This window comes from Apium graveolens, chromosome 6, assembly GCF_009905375.1.
Source record: "Apium graveolens cultivar Ventura chromosome 6, ASM990537v1, whole genome shotgun sequence".
Classification (NCBI taxonomy): domain Eukaryota; kingdom Viridiplantae; phylum Streptophyta; class Magnoliopsida; order Apiales; family Apiaceae; genus Apium; species Apium graveolens.
In genome coordinates this window covers 150565116-150586733 of record NC_133652.1, presented here as the reverse complement: position 1 = coordinate 150586733, position 21618 = coordinate 150565116, and positions in this window count along the sequence as shown.

The window sequence follows — 21618 nt, the reverse complement described above, 5'->3', positions numbered from 1 at the left end:
GAAAGAGAAAAATCAGTTATCTGGAGAGGAGATTAATACTCAAAGGGATGAGCAAGGGATACTAAGGTTTTCATCCAGAATATGGATTCCCCATGTACCTGAATTAAAGAATGAGATCCTCCATGAAGCCCACAATTTGAAATTTTCAATCCACCCGGGAAGCACCAAGATGTATCGAGACTTAAAGAAGAACTTTTGGTGGCCAAATATGAAGCGAGACGTGGCAGAATGGGTTGCGAAGTGCTATACTTGTCAGAAAGTAAAGGCAGAACATCAACGACCAAGCGGATTAATTCAGCCCCTGAAGATTCCAGAATGGAAATGGGAAAATATCGCTATGGACTTTATAGTAGGACTACCGCGAATGAAATCTGGGCATGACGCAATATGGGTTATAGTTGATCGTCTTACGAAGTCGGCGCATTTCCTTCCAATAAATGAGAAGTCGTCACTGGACAAGTTGGTTCATCTGTATGTGCGCGAAATCGTACTAAGGCATGGAGTACCCGTATCCATAGTTTCAGACAGAGATCCTCGCTTTAACTCGAGATTCTGGAAGCAATTTCAGGAATGTCTTGGCACGAAGTTGAATATGAGCATGGCATACCACCCGCAGACTGATGGTCAGAGCGAAAGGACAATTCAAACAATCGAAGACATGTTGCGCAGTTGTGCAATCGATTTTGCAGGAAGTTGGGACGATCACTTGCCGTTGATTGAATTCTCTTACAACAACAGCCATCATTCCAGTATTGGCATGCCACCATATGAAGCTTTGTACAGGCGGAAATGTAGATCACCAACAAGTTGGGATGAAGTAGGAGAAGGAAGAATTCTCGGCTCGGAATTGGTACAACAGTTGTTTGACACAGTCAAGTTAATTCAGAAAAGGTTGCTTGCTGCTCAAGACAGACAGAGGAAGTATGCGGATCCAGCACGTAAGGATGTTCAATACCAAGTTGGTGAAGCTGTGTTGCTGAAGGTGTCACCTAGAAAAGGGTTGATGAGATTTGGAAAGAAAGGGAAGTTAGCACCTAGATACATAGGTCCTTTTGAGATTTTGAGTCAAGTAGGAAAGGTGGCCTACGAGTTGGCCTTACCACCTCAGTATCGGCATGTGCATAATGTGTTCCATGTGTCGTTGCTTAAGAAGTACAATCCTGACGCTAGCCATGTGATAGAATATGAACCTGTAGAAATTCAGGTAGACCTGTCATTTGTGGAGCAACCTGTCAAATTACTCGAATAACAAGTAAAGAGTCTTAGGAATAAGTTAGTAAAGTTAATGAAACTACTTTGGAGGAACCCTAAGGTCGAAGAATCAACTTGGGAGTTAGAGTCTGATATGCGTTCCCGGTATCCTCATCTGTTCTCTTAGATTCTGGGGACAGAATCCCTTAAGGGGGAGAGGATGTTACGACCGGCATTTTATGTAATATTATCTGTGGATTTTGTGTGATATTAAAGCCGTAAGTGAATATACTTAATGGTTGTACCTTGTGTGAATGAAAAATTTCTGCATTTTAAATTTGCTTTATGTAGTATATGATTTTTCAAAGCAATTTATTTCCCTTATTTTTAATTTATAAGGAATATTCTAAACCTTGGAGAAATTTTCTTTTAAAAGTTATTTTATTCACAAATTTCAAAAGTGATTTTATAAAATTTCTAAAAATCCAAGTTATTTTATGGTATAAATTTTATAATTTTTGAACTTGTATTTTATTTTATAAAAATAAATCTTTACAAATTTTATTGGTTATAATTATCAAATTACATAAGAGACCTTGCATGCAAATTACCCTTCTATTCTCTCAAAGGGCAAATAAGACTTTTCCAACCCCACTAACTCATTTGATTATTACCAAATTACTACATTAGCCTTGCATGCAAAATGGCCTAACTTTAGCTAAAGGACATTTTTGTAAGTTCTTACTTCCACTCATTATTTGTCAACCAAAAAGCATAAAACAAAAGTTTAAGTGGGAGAAGTCATTCCACTCATTCCACACTCCAACACCCCACAAATGTTTCTCCTCCCCCCTCCCACCATTGCTCTCGGCCGAAGGCCTATTTCCCCACCCCCTTCCATTTTTCAATTAATTCTTCATCTTCCCAAGTGTAAATCTTCTACTTACATTCATCTTATATACTTTCCAAGTGTTTTGTGACTTGGAAGTTGAAGTTCCATGGATGCATGTGTAGTTCTTATGTGGTCTCCAAAGAGAAACTCTTGATTCTTCTGAATTCAAGAGCTCTCTATGAGATATATTATGTATATGTGCTAACTAAGTGTTTTATGGAGATATCATGCTTTAAAATCCTTTGCATGCTACTAAAACTTCATTATATATTTATGTTTCGCCATGCATGCTAGTTTTAAGACATTAAAATGATGATCAACCATGTTTTGCATGCTACTCTTTTCGAAATCATGTTGTTATGTTTAAAAATCTATAAATTCGAAATATGTTTGCATAAAATAGATTGTTTCCATGATAAATTTCTTATTAATAGTTAAAAGAAAATATATTTCATAATTATTAAGGATGAGTAATAGGTGCAAGTCGATTTTGCAAGCATTTAAAACTTTATGCCTAGCCGAAATCTTGTTATGTGTTTTCCATGAGTTGCATGTCATATTTTTAGTTGCATGTTGTTAATTTTTGGGCATGGATGATCTCCCCTTCTGTTGAGACACTATTTTAGGACATTAAGACACTTGGTTTGCTTTGGAAAGAGTTGGGTGCTTGGTTTTTAAGTTGGAGTTAAGGTGGAAAGGGATTAGTTGGTGTTTTCATTTTTTTCCAGATTTGATGCACTAGTTTATGGGGAAGTTTTGAATGAGCATTTGTTGTACACTTTGAGGCCCAAGCCACCAGAAGTTCGTATTGGGAGTATATAAAAGGTTTTAGGTGTTGGTTGGAGGTTTGCATGTCTTTTGGTTAGGTGCACAAGTAGAATCACAAAATCTGTCCAGCAGGGGACAGTTTTGTTGTAACTTAGAAATAGGGGACCATGTCATGGGTAGGCCCTCATTAGGCCCAATTGGGCCTTAGTTAGAGGGAGTGTCAGAGAAGTTTTTCCAACCATAGTTCATAGGATATGAGTTAGAACCATGTGTCACAAGTTAATTCAAGTCAGGGCGTTGTCTGCCCAGAAAAACAGGGGAACCTTGGAATTTTAGCTTAGGCCCAAGAAGGCCCAAGCCAGGCCCTTGAGCCACATCAAGTTTGTGAGATGCCCTTAGGTCAGGAGAGTCTTGTGTAAAAGTTTTGAAGGAAAACTTGTAGTTTAATAGTGTCTAATGCACTCAAGAAACCATAGTTGTCATTCTGAAATTTTCACCAGTGAGCACTTTCACTTAACACATAGTTTTAGAACATTTAGGAGTGAGATCTAGGTTGACCACCATAGTTGTAAGATAGTATAAGGTCAGTAGAGCAAAAGGCCCAAGTGAGGGTCAATAGGTCTTGGATAGTTTAGTAAAGGCACATCGAGTTAGGAAGCCAAAATTAGAAGACTTTGTCTAGTTTAGCGACCAAGTGACTTAAGTTGTGAGTCGAGATCATTCAAGCCTAGTGTTGCATTATGGTATATATGGTGTTATTTGGTATTAATATATGATATGTGATTATGTGGCTATGTGTGTGCTATTTTAATTTAAAAGTGAATATAAATTAAGTGCATATAGGCCTAAGTGCCATCCGTATTTAATTTTGAGTTGTAAATAGGTTAAGTAGGTGAGAATATATTATAATGAGGATTATTATTATTTATGTAGGATCTCGAGACGAGAGAAAACTTGCCATAAAGGTCGAGTGAAGCTTCCAGTTGCTCCTACCAATCAGACCAGACCAGCCTTTCTCAAGGCAAGTGATTCAACCTATCTTCGTATTCACTGCAATTGTGTAACAAATAGTTCATATATATTGACGTAACTATCCTGAGTCATTTTAATATATTTAAATCAACATATCTTATGTTCATCTTTGAATCATATTGAAATGCCATGAACCCTCGAGTACGTATTGCAAAGTAGTCTTATCATGATAGTATATTAAAGTAAGATGAATTCCATGATAAAATAAAGGGTAGTTATAACTCTTGGTTGATTCTCTTGATTGACATGCTGATGATTCTTAAGTATTGATATCTCATCCTGATACTTGAACCCCTATAGAACCTTACCTTGAACCCTGATAGTCAGATACTTATCAAAGTGATTCTTCATTGATTGATACCCCTCTTTCTTATCCTGAACCTTGACAATTCTGATATATCCTGAGTTAAAGATCATTTCTGCATACCTTAACACCCTTAGTATTCATAAAGCTTATCTTCTTGATGATCCAGCACTTGAACCTTGACGAGAAACCATTGCTTAAAGCCCAGTTTGGCACTACCCCTTCATAATATCCAATAGCCTCACTAAACTTCCTTGTCCAGGTTTTATATATGAAATCCTTTCAGTTACCCTAATAGAGTAAAGTTTAGTGGATCATGGCCCTGAGATTTAGTACCATATTTCCAGTGTTTCGAGTTGAACTACAATCCCTTGATAAAAATGTTTACAGTCAAAAGAGATTTTGTCATAAATCGGCATCAATTTTTAAAATGATTAAAATGTGGATTTCTCAGTCCCAAAGGGGGATAAATGTTTTCTTTGAATAGTGGATCTGGACTGAGACGCGAGTCCTTTCCACACTTATATTAGGCTTAAAAGTTGATTAGGGATTCCCGTTAATGTTTTAGAACCCAGCGAGGTTCGGGATTACTTCGCAGCTGATCACCGGCTGTAATCCGTAGCGTCATAAAATGATTTTGATTAAGACATGATTTTAAAATTGTTTTGATACACGCAAAATGATGCCATCTCATATAGTTCAATCTCTCGTTATCATTGGTTATGTCTTTTCATTATCATTCTTAAAGGTATATCTCGATTTATGTTTGTGTCGTACTGTTAGCACTTGTTGAGCATTTGGCTCACTTCTTGCTTTACCCTGATATTTCAGCTAGCAGCTATGGTTAGATTCAAGCAGACTGCCCGTAAGACCTGTGATGCTGATGCTTATGTTCGAGCACAGGTAGAATAAGTAATAATAGTTTGTGTGAGGACTCGGTACTTTTAATCAGATGTAATAGTTGGTAGTGTTGGGCTGTTCCAAACCCTAAACTGTAAGATCTTGGAGTTAGTTGTGTATTCTTCATTTAAAATAATGTAATAGTTATATTTAATTTGCTGTTTAAGTTGGGGGTGTGATAGTTTCGAGCTTTAAAATATTATTCTAAATTATTTCCAAGGCTCGATAATTATTCTAAAATTATTTCGGAGCCAGAATTGGCCAACCGAACCCTGTTTATTAACCCGAAATTGATCCAACGACCCTTTTTAATTCCGAAAAATGTTTTAAAAATCATTTTAAATACCAGAAAGCCTATTTATGACCCGAGACTTCTTTATAAATGATATATCATTGATTACGTGATGTATTATATGCTATATGTGACTTGTTAATTGACTATCGGTCTATATATTCTGTGTTTACTTGATTATTGCATAACTTTCAATCCGTTAATCGGATTTGAGTAAAACGAAGGGTAGATAGAAGTATGTGTTGAATAGAATTCCATGAGCAAATTATTGATAGATGCTTATGATATGTAAGCAGAAGAGGTAAGACGTAGGAAAGGGAAACAGATAGTTGAGGAGTAAGACACTTGTGATTGGAAGCGAGTGCAGTGTAGTAAGCTAATATCAGGCAAGTATTCCGAACTTTCTCGAAATATTGTAATACGTGATAGTCTTGTTGATATTGCAAGTGCTTTGAAGCACTGAAACCTAAACCCTGATTCCAGTTATTGTTCTTGAGCCATGAACCTTATTCTTTGTAGACCATTGATTGTTGTATACCCAAACACGAACCTCAAGTATACGATACTACTCCACAAATACATGCAAATAAAATCCCAAACACTGAACTGAATTACTTGTACATTCAATCCTTGTATCCTATGCTTTGAAAGCCTAAATCTTTGAAACCCTGGAATGTTGATTCCTTTATTATCCAATTCTTTCATTACCCAGCATCCAAGCTTTTAAATTGCCTTATTGATCCTTACAAGGATTGAAACCCTTTCATTGTTAAACATTTATTGTTGTTAATGATTTCGGTTATTGTTTATTATTGCATATTCTGTTATTATGTTAGAATTGGATTGTTTTTATAAAATTGTGGACCAGATTCGTGGTCAGACCATATAATGGTCAAGTTAGGCCAATGTGTGCCTTGGATCCAGTAGTTAGAGCAATGCTGTGTGCCTTGCTCGGGGTTAGTGCGTGACTGATCAGCAACCTAACCTTGGTTTTTAAATTAAAAGTATAATATCCAATTCTAAATCATAATCCAATGTTCACTTGATATCATAATCATATTCACCTGATGATCATTATTCTCAGTTTTGTCATTGTGACTTGCTGAGCTAGTTAGCTCATTCGTGCGATGTTGTTTATATTCTTTCCAGTTAAAAAGGAACCAGTTGGTAGCAAGGATCCCCAGTCCAGCACGAGAGCTAGGGGATCAGGTTGAGAAAGCTGAGCTAGTAGGCTTCTTTTGGGATAATTTAAGTTTGTAAAAGTTTGTAATAATGTTTAATACTCAGTTTGAGTTTAAAATAGTTGGGATTTGAACGGTTTGTAATATATTAGTGTGTTTGGCTTGTGTGCATACTTTAACCTGTTGCGGTCCGTGGTGGTTGGTAAGTAGGGTCACTGCATATATTATTATTATTATCTTTATTATTGTTATAAGCAGGTTATAATTAAGGTGTGTGTGTGGACCCCAAACTTCTGACCCGGGTTTGGAGGGCGCCACATCCTAAGTCCAATCATGTATGAGGATTTAGGAATAACTTTTATGTAATCTGTTTTGATTTCATTGATATTAATAAAAGACTTGTTTTGTTTTTATTGCGGGCTCTATCTATTTAAATGTTTAAATAAGATATACCACAGTTTAGAGTAAAGCTTTTTATGGATTGTGATGAGATCATAATAATGAGACCTAAAAGATGATAACTCTAAACTTAAATAGTTCCTGGTTGTAGGATTACTAACTGGTAATTAATAATCCGCAAAGATCGGTACATACTATGCTTGCTTCATTATGAAGGATATCTGTTCTCATAGACATTTGTGTGGTGACACTATAGCTAGTATGTAGGTGCTTATTATAGAATAAGTTCACTGAACATGACTCACACAGCTGAACAACTGATGGAGTTCACTCACGTGTCAGCAGTTGTTCACATAGTGATAGTTGTACAAGGATCCTTAGAGTTGAGGTCATCATAGTCATCTTGTGTACACTGAACTATGCTTTGGTTTAGTTCTTAGTCTCAAGGGACAATTATAAGGGCTCTACTGGGTATAGAAATTTGTACACGAAGATAGTGTATGATCAATAAAGGATCTACCCATTCCAGTGAAGGAAGAGAATGTTCAATACTGATCCACTTATGCTAGTTCAGGAATCTCTGGCCAGAGTGAATGAAATTAGAAAGGAGTTTCTAATTTATATTAAATAGAACTAAGCATACTGAATGGGAAAGTAAGTGATTAAATAAGATAGGCTTGACACAAGTTCCATACCTTGTATTTAATCGTGACATTGCAGGGTAGAAAGAATTGATTGTACGGTAACTACTCACTGAATAGGTTCTTAGTATTCTAAGCAGTGAATTCGTATTATCCGGATAGTCGCGATATGCTGAGAAGTATCCCTCACGATGTAGATTAAATATTTAATGAATTAGAAAATTTATATAAATAATGATAAAATAGTTTTATTATTATTTATTTCTACTACCGGCTTAATATTGAACCTACAGGGTCACACCATAAAAGATAATGATTTAATGGTGGAGGAATTAATTAATAATGGCTGATAATTATTTATTTATGAAATAAATAATTAATTGGAAAATTTAATAATTGATTAAATGATATTTAATTGATTATAAATTAAATAAGAAAATGTTCTTAATATTATTAATTAATAATTTAATTTTTAGAAATTAAATCAAGTGAGAGAATTATTTCTAAATAGTTTAGAAAAAGGATTAGTAATTAAAAGGTGTTTTAATTATTAGTGAGAATAATAAAGGGTTAATAATAATAATATTTTATGGGAAAATTTTCAGCTAAAATTTTTGCCTATAAATATATTATTATAGACCCTAGTTTTGCCTCAACCAAAAAGATTTACAAAACCCAAAATAATTAACCCTAATTCTAAAGTAGAACAAGAGGGAGGCAACTAATTCTCTCAACCTCTTCCTCCTCCATCACATTGTACTCTTGGTGGATACTGGTGGAGTGCTTCACACTTGAGGAGCAGCTGCTAAGGATCTCCGTTCATCATTTTTGGATCGCCATTAAAGACCTCCATCTTTCCATTAACGTAAAGCTTCTCAAGGTAAACATACTGAACTACGAATTAAATATTATTTTTCGCATGGATCCTGCGGAGGGTTTCGGTTTTTTTTAAGATTTAAATTTACATTTTTGCTGTGTTAATGTGCTAAAAACCCTTCAAGTGTAGCATGTAGTATTAACAGCTTCAGCCCAGAAATATGTTGGCAGTTTAGATTCTTCAAGCATTGTCCTTGCAGCTTCAATAAGTGATCTGTTCTTCCTTTCTACTACTCCATTCTGTTGTGGAGTTCTTGCTGCTGAAAACTCATGCAGAATCCCATTTTCCTCACAAAATGCTCTTATGACAGAATTCTTGAACTCAGTTCCATTGTCACTCCTGATTCTTCTATCCTTGAAATCAGGGTGATTATTGACTTGCCTTATGTGATTGATGATGATTTCACTAGCCTCATCTTTAGACTTTAGGAAATATGTCCAAGAGAACTTTGAGAAATCATCTACAATTACTAGGCAAAATCTTTTCCTTGAAATGGAAAACACATTGACTGGTCCAAACAAATCCATGTGTAGTAGTTGCAAAGGTTCTTCAATTGTTGAATCAAGTTTCTTTCTGAATGATGCTTTAATCTGCTTCTCTTTTTGGCAGGCATCACAAAATCCATCCTTAGAAAACTCCACTAGAGGAATGTCTCTAACCAGTTCTTTCTTTACTAGCTCATTCATGGTCTTGAAGTTTAAATGGGATAGCTTCTTGTGCCATAGCCAACTTTCATCCTGACTTGCTTTACTGAGAAGACAAGTAACAGATTCTGCATTAGATGAGTTGAAATCAGCTAGGTACACATTTCCTTTTCTCACACCAGTGAGAACCACTTTGTTGCTTCTTTTATTTATCCCAAAACTGGATGATACTCAAAAGATTGTGTTTGAGACCATCCACTAAGGCAACCTCCTTAATGATGACATTGTCCTTTAAAATCAAGCCATATCCCAAAGTATAACCCTTGCTGTCATCTCCAAAAGTAATACTTAGGCCAGCTCTCTCCTTAAACTCTGTGAGCAGGGTAGAATCACCAGTCATGTGTCTTGAACAACCACTATCCAAGTACCAAAGATTCCTTCTGTTTCCCAGCACACATCAAAATCAAATCAAGTTGATTTTGGTACCCAAGTTTCCTTGGGTCCTGCCTTGTTAGCTTTCTTTTTCTGTTTCTTAGAATTTATCTCATTTGACTTGGGGATATCAGATTCATCCTTGGTCATTTGAGTTGGGCCTTTGAAACCATTCATTGCAACAGAATTATCATGTATATTATAATCAACAGGGAATGGCATGCTATTAGTAAACATGTTATTCCAGTAAGGCATGCTAAATGACATTTGTGGCATACTAAATGCAGCATAATAAGGATTAGGTGCAAATGGCATATTAGCAAACTGTGCATTCATATTCTGTGTAGTCATAGCATTCATAGGCATGGGAGGCATGGCATTCATGTTAGGAAAGTGAGGTGGCACATACATGGAAGTAGGTATGGCAGATTTGCAATTAACAGACAGATGATTTACATCACCACACTTGACACAAATTTTTCTAGGAGCATATTTATCAGGTGTGTAGTTATTGTGTTTGTTAATCCCTACTTTACTATTTCTATTGTTTTTCTTTTTAGCCTCTGTTTTTACCTCAATCTTTTCAAGTCTGACACTTACCTGTTTGACAGTCATGTGACCGACATTAGCCTTTTTCCCTTTCTTAACTTGACTCGATTCTCCTGAAACAAAGTTCCTGAAAATAGATCCATACTTCTCATTCAGCTTAAAAAGTTTGGCTTTACTGATAGGCTTGCTAACAACCGACGAATGAGGATTTTCATCATTCGACGGATAACCCTTTTTGTTATCTGACGGATGATCCTCATCATCCGTCGAGTCTACATCTGTTAGCACTCCATCCACCAAATTTGGTTCTAGTTTCTCTTTGTTCTTTTTCCAGGCTGCATCACAGAAAGACTCAATTCCTTGAACTTTGGTGATTTGAGCATGGACATCCCTAGATGTTTTCCATGCCTTAGTCACCTCTTGTTCACGCTCGAGCTGCTTCTTCAAAATTTCTTCTTTTTTCAAGGACTCAGTTAATTCCTCCTTGGCAATCTTACACTCAATTCTTAACTTTTCAAAATCAATGAACTGAGATTCAAGCACATTATTCCTCTCACTCAAAAACAAATTGTTTTCTTTGATTTTAGCATTTTTTTTAGTGAGAAATTTAGGTGTAACATGCAAATGTTTTAACTCTGTAGACATGTCATTTATAGCATCATTACACTCAGCTTTAGATAAATGTGCAAGGTTTGTAGTAATTACCTGATTACTTGAAGAACTTGTTTCTGTTTCATCAGACTTGGCCATTAGGGCTAGATTGATATAGCTGACATCTTCATCTTCATCCAGACCATCTGCTGCCCAGTCATTTTCTTGTGTAATGAAAGCCCTTTCCTTTTGTTTGAGCAGTTCAAAGTATTTTTTCTTATAATCCACAGGCTCAAACTTTTTCTTGCTGGAATCTGACTTTCTACATTCACGGGCAAAATGCCCTGCCAAGCCATATTTGAAACATTTGAATTTTGATTTATCCACCATGTTTCTATTTGGCTTGGCTGCTCTAAAGTTCTTCTTGAACTTGAGCTTGGCAAATCTCCTGGAAAGAAATGCTAGGTGTTCATCAATGTCTTCCATGTCATCTTGGCTCAAAGAATCTTCACTTTCTACCGCAAGCCCCTTGCCCTTACTTTCACAGACCCTTGAAGTTGACTCAACAACTTCCATCTTCACTTCCTTCTCTTTTTCCAACTCAGCAACTAGTGCAATGGATCCTCCTTTCTTCTTTTCTCTCTCCATCCTCTCATCTTGCTCTATTTCAAGCTCATATGTTTTCAGGATGCCATACAGTCTCTCCAAAGTAAACTCCTTATAATCTTGTGAGTTTCTCAATGAGACTGTCATTGGTTTCCATTCCTTTGGAAGAGATCTAAAGAATTTCATATTGGAGTCTTTTGTCTGATAGACCCTTCCATGTAGCTTTAGAGGATTTAGCAGTTTTTGAAACCTACTAAAAATGTCAGTGAGAGACTCACTTTCTTCATTATGAAAATGCTCATAGTGCTGAATCAGTAGCTGCATCTTGTTTTCTCTAACTTGCTCAGTACCATCACAGATGATCTGTATTGTATCCCAAACATCCTTGGCAGTTTTGCAGTTGATAATGTTGTCAAACATATCACCATCGACTCCATTAAACAGGATATTCATTGCCTTTTTATCCTTCCTGACTTGTTCAATGTCAGGATCAGACCATTCATGCCTTGCCTTGGGGACAAATGGCTCATTTCTAGTTGCAGCTCTCATTGGAACATGAGGGCCTCTTTCTATGCACTCAATATAGGCCTCATCTTGAGAAAGCAAATGAAGATGCCTTTTTACCTTCCAATGATGGTAATTATCTTTATCCAGAAAAGGAATCTTAACTCCAACATCCTTCTTGTACATCTTGCTGTATTATTTTGATCTTTAAACTCTTTGTAAGTTAAGAGCTTGATCTGATACCAATTGTTAGTCCCTTAACAATATGACAAGAATTACAGAAGGGGGGTTGAATGGAATTCTTGAAACTTTTTCTTGAAATAAAAATGTTCTAACTCAAATATATATATAAGAATGAATTGATTAGTACAATACAGAATAGTTACTTAAATGAATCAAAACACAAGTAATTAAAAACAAGAGTCTTTAAAAACTTTCAGGTGGATTTGAATGATTCCACCAGAGATATATAATATATATCGAGAGAATCCTGTGTGCAAAATGCTCACAACTGCTTACAAAATATTAAACAACTAAGAATGCAGAGAAATGCTAAGAATTCTGCTTACAAATGTTTCTCTGGTTGTGTCTCTTAGATTTTTCCTTAGTTGCTACTTCTTGGTTTATATATCACCAAGATTACAAAGTAATGAGACAGGATAATAAAACAAAAACTATCTAGTCTATTACAATGCTACTTCATTACTCTATTCCAGTATCTTTGAATATCTTCATAATAGCATGGAAATGGCAATGCTTCTTTGTTCTCGAAAACCCAGTTGAATTGTCACGCCCCCTACTTGAACAGCAAAATAAATATAGCTATTACAAAATTTTAAAAGAAATAATACAACCAAATCCAAGATCTTACAGTTTAGGGTTTGGAACAGCCCAACACTACCAACTATTACATCTGATTTTAAAAAACCGAGTCCTCACACAAACTATTATCACTTATTCTACCTGAGCTCGAACATAAGCATCAGCATCACAGGTCTTATGGGCAGTCTGCTTGAATCTAACCATAGCTGATAGCTATAATATCAGGGTAAAGCAAGGAGTGAGCCAAATGCTCAACAAGTGCTAACAGTACGATACAAAACATAAATTGAGATATACATTAAAGAATGACAATGGAAAGACATAACCAATGATAACGAGAGGTAAAACTATGCGCGATGGCATCATTTTGCTTGTATCAAAACAATTTTTAAATCATGTCTTAATCAAAATCATTTTATGACGCTACGGATTACAGCCGGTGATCAGCCGCGAAGTAATCCCGAACCTCGCTGGGTTCTAAAACATTAATGGGAATCCCTAGGCAACTTTTAAGCCTGATATAAGTGTGGAAAGGACTCGCGTCTCAATCCAGATCCACCATTCAAAGAAAATATTTATCCCCCTTTGGGACTGAAAAACCCACATTTTATTTATTTCAAAAACACTGATGCCGAATTATAACTAAAATCTCTTTTTACAGTAAACATTTTTATCAAGGGATTATAGATTAACTCGAAACACGGGGAAGATGATACTAACTCTCAGGGCCATGATTCACAAAACTTTACTCTATTAGGGTAACTAAAAGGTTTTCATATGTCAAAACTTGGACAAGAAAATTTAGTGAGGCTAATGGATAATATGAAGGGGTAATGCCAAACTGGGCTTAAAGCAATGGTTTCTCGTCAAAGTACAGGTGTTGGATCATCAAGAAGATAAGCTTCATGAATACTAAGGGTGTTAAGGTATGAAGAAATGATCTTTAGCTCAGGATATATCAGAATTGTCAAGCTTTAGGATAAGAAAGAGGGGTATCAATCAATGAGGAATCACTTTGATAAATATCTGGCTTTCAGGATTCAAGGTAAGTTTCTATAGGGATTCAAGTATCAGGATGAGATATCAATACTTAGGAATCATCAGTATGTTAATCAAGAGGATCAATCAAGTAATATAACAACTCTTCATTTTATCATGGCATATAACTATCATGAAAAAGACTTTTGAACTACTTGCAATACGTACTCGAGGGTTCATGGCATCTCTATATAACTCAAAGATAAACAAAAGATACGCTTGATTTAAATATATCAAAATGACTCAGGATAATTGTATCGATATATATGGACTATTTACAGTAAATACGAAGGTCAAGTTGAATCACTTGCCTTGAGAAAGGCTGGTCTGGTCTGACTGGTAGGAGCAACAACTGGAGCTTCACTCGACCTTTATGGAAAGTTTTCCCTCGTCTCGAGATCCTACATAAATAATAATAATCCTCATTATAATATATTCTTACCATCTTAACCTATTTACAACCCGAAATTTAACACGGATGGCACTTAGGCCTATATGCACTTAATTTTATATTCACTTTTAAATTACAAATGTTCACACATAGCCACGTAATCACATATCATATATTAATAACACCATATATACCATAATGCAACACTAGGCTTGGATGATCTCGACTCACAACTTAAGTCACTTGGTCGCTAAACTAGACAAAGTCTTCTAATTTTGGCTTCCTAACTCGATGTGTCTTTACTAAACTATCCAAAACCTATTGACCCTAACTTGTGCCTTTTTCTCTACTGACCTTATACTATCTTACAACTATGGTGGTCGACCTAATACTCACTCCTAAGTCTTCTAAAACTATGTGATAAGTGAAAGTGCTCACTGGTGCAAATTTCAGAATGACAACTATGGTTTCTTGAGTGCATTAGACACTCTTAAACTACAAGTTTTCCATCAAAACTTTTACATAAGACTCTCCTGACCTAAGGGCATCTCACAAACTTGACGTGGCTCAAGGGCCTGGCTTGGGCCTTCTTGGGCCTAAGCTAAAAGTCCAAGGTTCCCCTGTTTTTCTGGGCAGAAAACGCCCTGACTTGAATTAACTTGTGACACATGGTTCTAACTCATATCCTATGAACTATGGTTGGAAAAACTTCTCTGACACTCCCTATAACTAAGGCCCAACAGGGCCTAATGAGGGCCTACCCATGACAAGGTCAAATCTCCCTATTTCTAAGTTGCAACAAAACTGTCCCCTGCTGGACAGATTTTGTTGTTCTACTTGTGCACCTAACCAAATGACATGCAAACCTCCAACCAACTCCTAAAACCTTTTATATACTCCCAATACTAACTTCTGGTGGCTTGGGCCTCAAAGTTCACATCAATGACATGGTCAAAACTCACTCTAAACCTCAGAGTTCTAAACTGATTTTCTGCAGAAACTATAACTCTCCTTTCTCCAAGGTTTTGACTTGACAAACTCAACTACCAACAACCCAATACTCAAACCAAGAATTAAACATGGTAATTTACTGAACGAACTCCCTTATTCTCAAAATAACCTTGGGTGAGATCATCCTTACCTAAGGTACAATTATGACAAAACAAAAGAAACTACACTTCACAACTCACAAATCTTCATGCTTTTGAAACAACAAGATATGCATTTTTATTAAAAGATAACCACGAATTATTACCATGCAACAAGAAGCATAAATCAATATTAACACATTATTCCTACTGAAATTAAGGCTCACTAACAAAATATTTCCAAATGATCAAAATCTTATTACATTCTAAGAGAAATCCACATGCATGCATGTCTTCGGGTTTTGCAAACCAAAACAACATATTTTCTACATATATTCTATCATAAAATTGACATGCAAGCCTAGCATAAGCTATACCTAGATGATCACTTAGCATGCAAAGAGTTTTATCAAATTTTCACCACAAAATTCAAGTCATTATCACATAAACATGCAAAAATTGATTTAAGCAACAAGAATAGTCTTAAGGACCATTCATTCGGCTCCCATATGGTCATGGACGAATGAAATGGATGGGAATGGCCATTTAATCATCAAGAGTTTCCCTCTCAAGACTTGGCACTTCTCCATTCCTTGTAGTCCTCTAAAAAATAACCCTAAACTCACAAGAATCAAGGTTGTATTTTGAGTTTCACTAAAACCTTTAAATGCAACCTTTAAACTTAAACTTTTCAATCAACACTCTTTGAATTATGTATGATCAAGATATAGGAAGTAACATTTACTTGATTGGAAAGTGGGAGCTTGAATGAAGAATGAAGAAAAGGGAGGGGGGTATGGCTTCGGCCAAAAAGCCGAGAGGAGATGGGAGAGCTGAGAAGAGGGGGAGGAAAGGTGGAGTGTGGAAATGGTGGGGTGAAAGTGGAGTAATAATCATGTTAGTTTGGTTTTTATTTGACCAAAAGTGAGTGGATTTGAGATTTTACAAGAGTAACCTTCCAACATAGTTAGGTAGATTTGCATGCAAGGACAAAGTGGTAATTTGGTTAGTCAAATGAAAGTGAGTGGGGTTGGAAATGTCTTCCTTGCCCCTTAGTTGAATTGGAAGAGTATTTCCATGCAAGGATAGCCATGTAATTTGCTAATTATAACAAATAAAATTTGTAAAGATTTATTTTTATAAAATAAAATACAAGTTCAAAAATTATAAAATTTATACCATAAAATAACTTGGATTTTTAGAGACTTTATAAAATCATTTTCAAAATTTGTGAACAAAATACCTTTTAAAGGAAAAAATTTCCAAGGATTAGAATATTCCTTATAAATCAAAAATAAAGCAATTAAATAAACTCTTGCTTTGAAAAATCATATACTACATAAAGCAAATTTATAATGCAGAATTTTTTCACTCATACCAACGTACAATCATTGAATATATTTGCATTCGGCTTTATAATTAAACCAAATTCACAATTTATATTACATAAAATGCCGGTCGTAACATGAATAGGCTACCACATTCCATTTGCATCCACTCGACGCATGTGACTGTGTTGTCACTGTTAATAGATATTTGAATTCTTTATCCGTCGGCTTCATGATCATCCGTCGAGTTATTAATCATCCGTCGGCTTGTTGATCATCCGTCAAATTCATTGTTGTTTATCCGTCGGGTAGCAATCATACACTTGACTTCATTTCACTTATGCAGAATTACAAGATATCATATATGTACAATTAATCAACCTATTCTGCATATCTAACTAAAGCCAACATGACTTAAGTACTACTACAGATTTTAAACAATGTGTATGCAGAAATGTGCTACAGACTTATTGTTACATAAGCTACTCACTCGATGGATAATAAGTCATCATCCGTCAGGACTATATTGAGTCATCCGTCGGGACTATAAACCTTATCCATCGAGTGCTACATAATTTTACCAAGTAAAATCTACCATGGAGTTTTGTTCATGAAATCCTCAAGTACACAGCATATATGTAATAACCCCAATTTTTGGAAAATTTTTGAAACCCTTATGAATAGTGTTTTTGCTGAATGAGAAAACTTTTCATGCCACACTAGGTAGGGGTTCTTTTATGGATATTCTGAGATTTTATTGGCACTCTATATGGTATATAAGTGTATGTAAAGATCGTCAGAATCCAATTCCGAACACTTTAATTTTTCCCGGAAATCCACTAGATATGAAAAGAATTGAGTATAAGGTAACATGATAAAAAGGATTTAAATTAAAGGATTATAAGAGAGGATCATAAAAGGAATACAATATATTGAGAAAGGTTAAGAGAACCTAAGTAATAAGATCCCGGGTATGATCCCTCAAACGATAAACGAAAACGAAAGGTAAGCGAACCGTATAACAGATCAGCGGTCATTAGGCAAACAATTAGGAAGTTAATCAAAGGGATTAGAGAGGATGATGTCACCCAACCAATGAGAAGAGGACAAGGAGGGAAAGATGACATCATAGCATGACACAAGCATGACATAAGGAGGAAGGAGATGTGGATGGTTATTAACCACACAAAAATCAAGGTTAAATTGGTAATTAACCAAAAACAAAACAAAACTACAACCAACCAAAAGCAAAACAAAGCAAAACACAAAAATCTCTCTTTCTTCTACATCATGCTCTCGGCTTCTTTCTTAAAAAATGAAGATCCAAGCTCCACCACTTACTATTTAGCAAGGTATTTATCTAAGCTTCCCCATGGATAGTTACATACTTCCTATAAGTTTAAGCTTCTAATTCCAAGCCAATCTTTTTCTATAAATCATGGAAGAAGATGTTGAATAGTGTTTTTCAAGAACTAAAATTTATGTTCTTGAAGTTTTGTTTAGATTAAGCTTGGATAAGGACTTTAAGGGTGATTCCAAGCCATTCTCTTGATTCTCCACTCTCCAAGGAAGGTATAAACTACAAACCCTACCTTTAGTTTTGAGTAATTAGGAATGAATATGTTTGATATATTATATGTGAAGCATGATGCTTGATTGTTTGAAGTTTGGTTGAGTTGTAGAGATTAGTTGGTTTTGTGGTATTGTTGGAGTTGTAAATCTTGATAATTAGTTAAAGAACCTAAGTAAAGCTTTTAGTTCATGTGGGGAATAAGTATAAATGGTTAATGTGGATTTGTTGGGGCTGTTATGATGTGGTTTGGAGGGATGTTGGTTGTATGATTGATTTGGGGTTGAATTGTGGTTGGTTTTGAATGGTTTAAATTTGGGAAATCACGTAAACATAGCCGTCGTAACGTCCGGTTTTCTTTAGACTGTTTTTGTGCATAACATTAGGACCCGAGAACCCCCTGCTAGATTTTGACCATTGCCATGATTAGATAGTTCATGTTACGAGCTTCGTTTTGATATGTGGTTCGTTTGAATCCGATGTACGGTTTAGGAGAAACAACCGTTTTAAGTAACGGCGTTTCGCGACCGAACCATTACCCCTCGCCATACTTTGAAACATAGGTTAAAGACCTTAAAGGATTAATTAATGTATGAAACAATTATGGTAAGAGTGTTAGGCAGTTGGTAAGACACTCGCGAAGGAATCGCTTTAAAACTCGTAATGGTTAATTTATTAAAAATGGTGGAGCCGAGGGTACTTGAGTGACTTAAGAGAATCAGTAAGCGCAAAACGATCGTTAGAGTCTGAGTTGGTTAGAGTATAGATTTACAAGTGACTTTGATTTAATTCCAACTTACTTGTTGTTTATAGGTTACCAGACTCGTCCCGAGCCATTCGTAACCCCCAGTCGCTCAGGCAAGTTTTCTACCCGATATACTGTTGTTGTGATGTAAATATATGTATATGCATTATCTTGTGATAGTGCATGATTGTTATTAGCAAATTTTGCGATATATTGGAGAATGCTGATATGGTATATATGCATGTCTGTTTCGTAATCTGTTTATCTATCTGTTGATTTCAATGCTTATAGTTGCATAATACCTATGCTAGAAATAAGCAAGTAGTTGCGTATACCCTTAGTATAGGGGATAAAAGGTGAACATATTTTTAAACCGGGAGTCGATGTTCCCGAGTATATTATATATATATATATTTATATATATATATATATGGATATAGTTTTTAAAACTATTGATCGAATAAGGTTTATTCGATACCTTTATTTTACTTAATTGAATATTAATTCGAGTATTCATTCGAGGGCTTATGACTCAGTTTATTTTATTATTTGAATATTATTTGAATATTCATTCGAGGGTTTATGACTCTTTTATATTATTTATTGAATATTATTTGAATATTCATTCGAGGCTTATGACTCAGTTTATATTATTTAACGAATATTATTTGAATATTCATTTGAGGATCTATGACTCCGATTATTTGCTGAGATATATTCTTTATTTTATTAAAGAATAAGGTGTCGATAATCAAACTTATCTTGATTATTCAAAGAAAGATAGTACTTTCGTATAAGTATATCTTTGATTATTTAATACTCATTTCAAGTATAAGTTTTACAACTTCTACCTCAATTATTTGTATAAAGATTATTCTTTATGGGAATATTATTTAAATAATAATATTCAAATATTTTCTAATATATTGGGACTGATTTACTTTATTAAATCAGCATTACTCCTAACACTCTTTAAAGGTTTTTGGAGTCTTTAAAATGATTTTTGAAAGTTAGAGCGGATCCCAAAACTCATTTTTATATATTTAAGATCTTCCTTTTAAAGGGGATTTAAATACTCGCTCAAAACCAGAGGGATCCGGCTCTATGGTGTATTTTATATTCGCAACAAGGTTGCAGTTTTGGTAAATGAATTGATTACTTACCCAACGTTCGGGAAGTAAGTCCATCTATCGAGTAGGCATAAGCAACATGGGCTCAGTGGGCGTCCATGATAGTGTAAATGGCTCAATGGGAGTCCATCAAATGCATAAGTGGCTGAGTGGCTGTCCAGCATAAGGTCCTATTGCGACCAGGGTGATGACCAGTGGGGAATTCGTCCATCTACTAGTAGAAAAGGTTACTTATTGGTATCTTTGCCTGATCAGCAAGATATCAGGTTTATGCCAAAATTCTTTCCTTTCCAAATTTATTGGATATTGCAATTCTGTTCATACTTTACATGACAGAGGTTTTCAGGAAACGTATGTATATATATAGGTGTATATATATATCGGGACTTAATGAAGTATATCATAACTTCATTTCCTTCAAAACATTTCAAAGATTGAATCTATTCAAGTCTTATCTTGTAGTCTCATCAGTGTGATGAACTTTTGAAACTAATTATAACTTGAACGGTGGTAGTTCAAGTAGTATATTGGAGTATCTTGTAACTTCATCTTTTAAACTTATATCTAGTAAATGATTATCTTATGCATATCAAAGATTTTCAGAAAAACGTTGAGACAAGGGTAGATATATGTGATCACCTTGCCACGATATTTTTATACAGTTATAAACTGGAACTCTGTGTATATTATACATGGAAGAGGACTTCCAATATTTTGAAAAGTATATATGTATATATATATACTGAATATTTTGCGACTTCATCGCATTAAGATATCAACTTGGTTCATTTCTTTTGACCAAGACTTTCATGAGTACTATGAGAAGGCTCATATATTATTAATCATTATACATATTATTTTGGTGGGCTTGCTGCTCACCCTTGCTTTCTTCTTTCATCACACAACAACAGATAGAAAAGATGAACAGGACCAAGCTCCCGATTCGCAATCGATTAGGAAACGTTCCGCAGTTTCCTATAGGCGTTGATGTCACTGTAGCTGAGGTAGGAACTACCAATAGGCTAGGCTTTCAACTTTTGATGTACCAGACTTATGTATCTTTATCAATTGTAATAATGGCAAAGAAATGTAAATCTATTCAGAAACCTTTTTAAGGTGTATTGACATATAATTGTGGAATAAAATGACTTGTGATTATTTTTGGATATTCATCTCTGAGACTATAACTTGTGGTGTGTATGTTTATTGTGGGGTCACAGTACAGAGTAGTTGATTGTGTATTAAGACTAGGTGTTATTAAGGGAAATGGAACTCGTGACAACCCGGATCCCCGACCCCGGATTTGGGGGTGTTACAGAAGTGGTATCAGAGCTAAGCGTTATAAACCTCAGAGATGATGTGACGTTAAGATAATAAGTTCACTAAGATAATAAGAACTCTTGCCAAGTTCATAGTCGGGCTACCTAACGTAGCACTGACAGTTAAAACCCTTATGGGAACCCTTATAAATATCGTGATAGAAGCGTAGTTCGTTATCGTAGATGGTAGCGGGACTCCGAACCCTGAGGTTGAGGAGCAACAGCGCGATGATGTTTATTACTAATTGGAGATCGGATTGTGGATCCGATAGAGTGTCCTAATGCAGGACCGGATGATGTTGATATTGAGGATGTAGCGGTTGAGGATGTTCTCCTAGAAGGGATAGTTGCTGAGGAGGATCCCATGGAGGATCCTGACAAGAA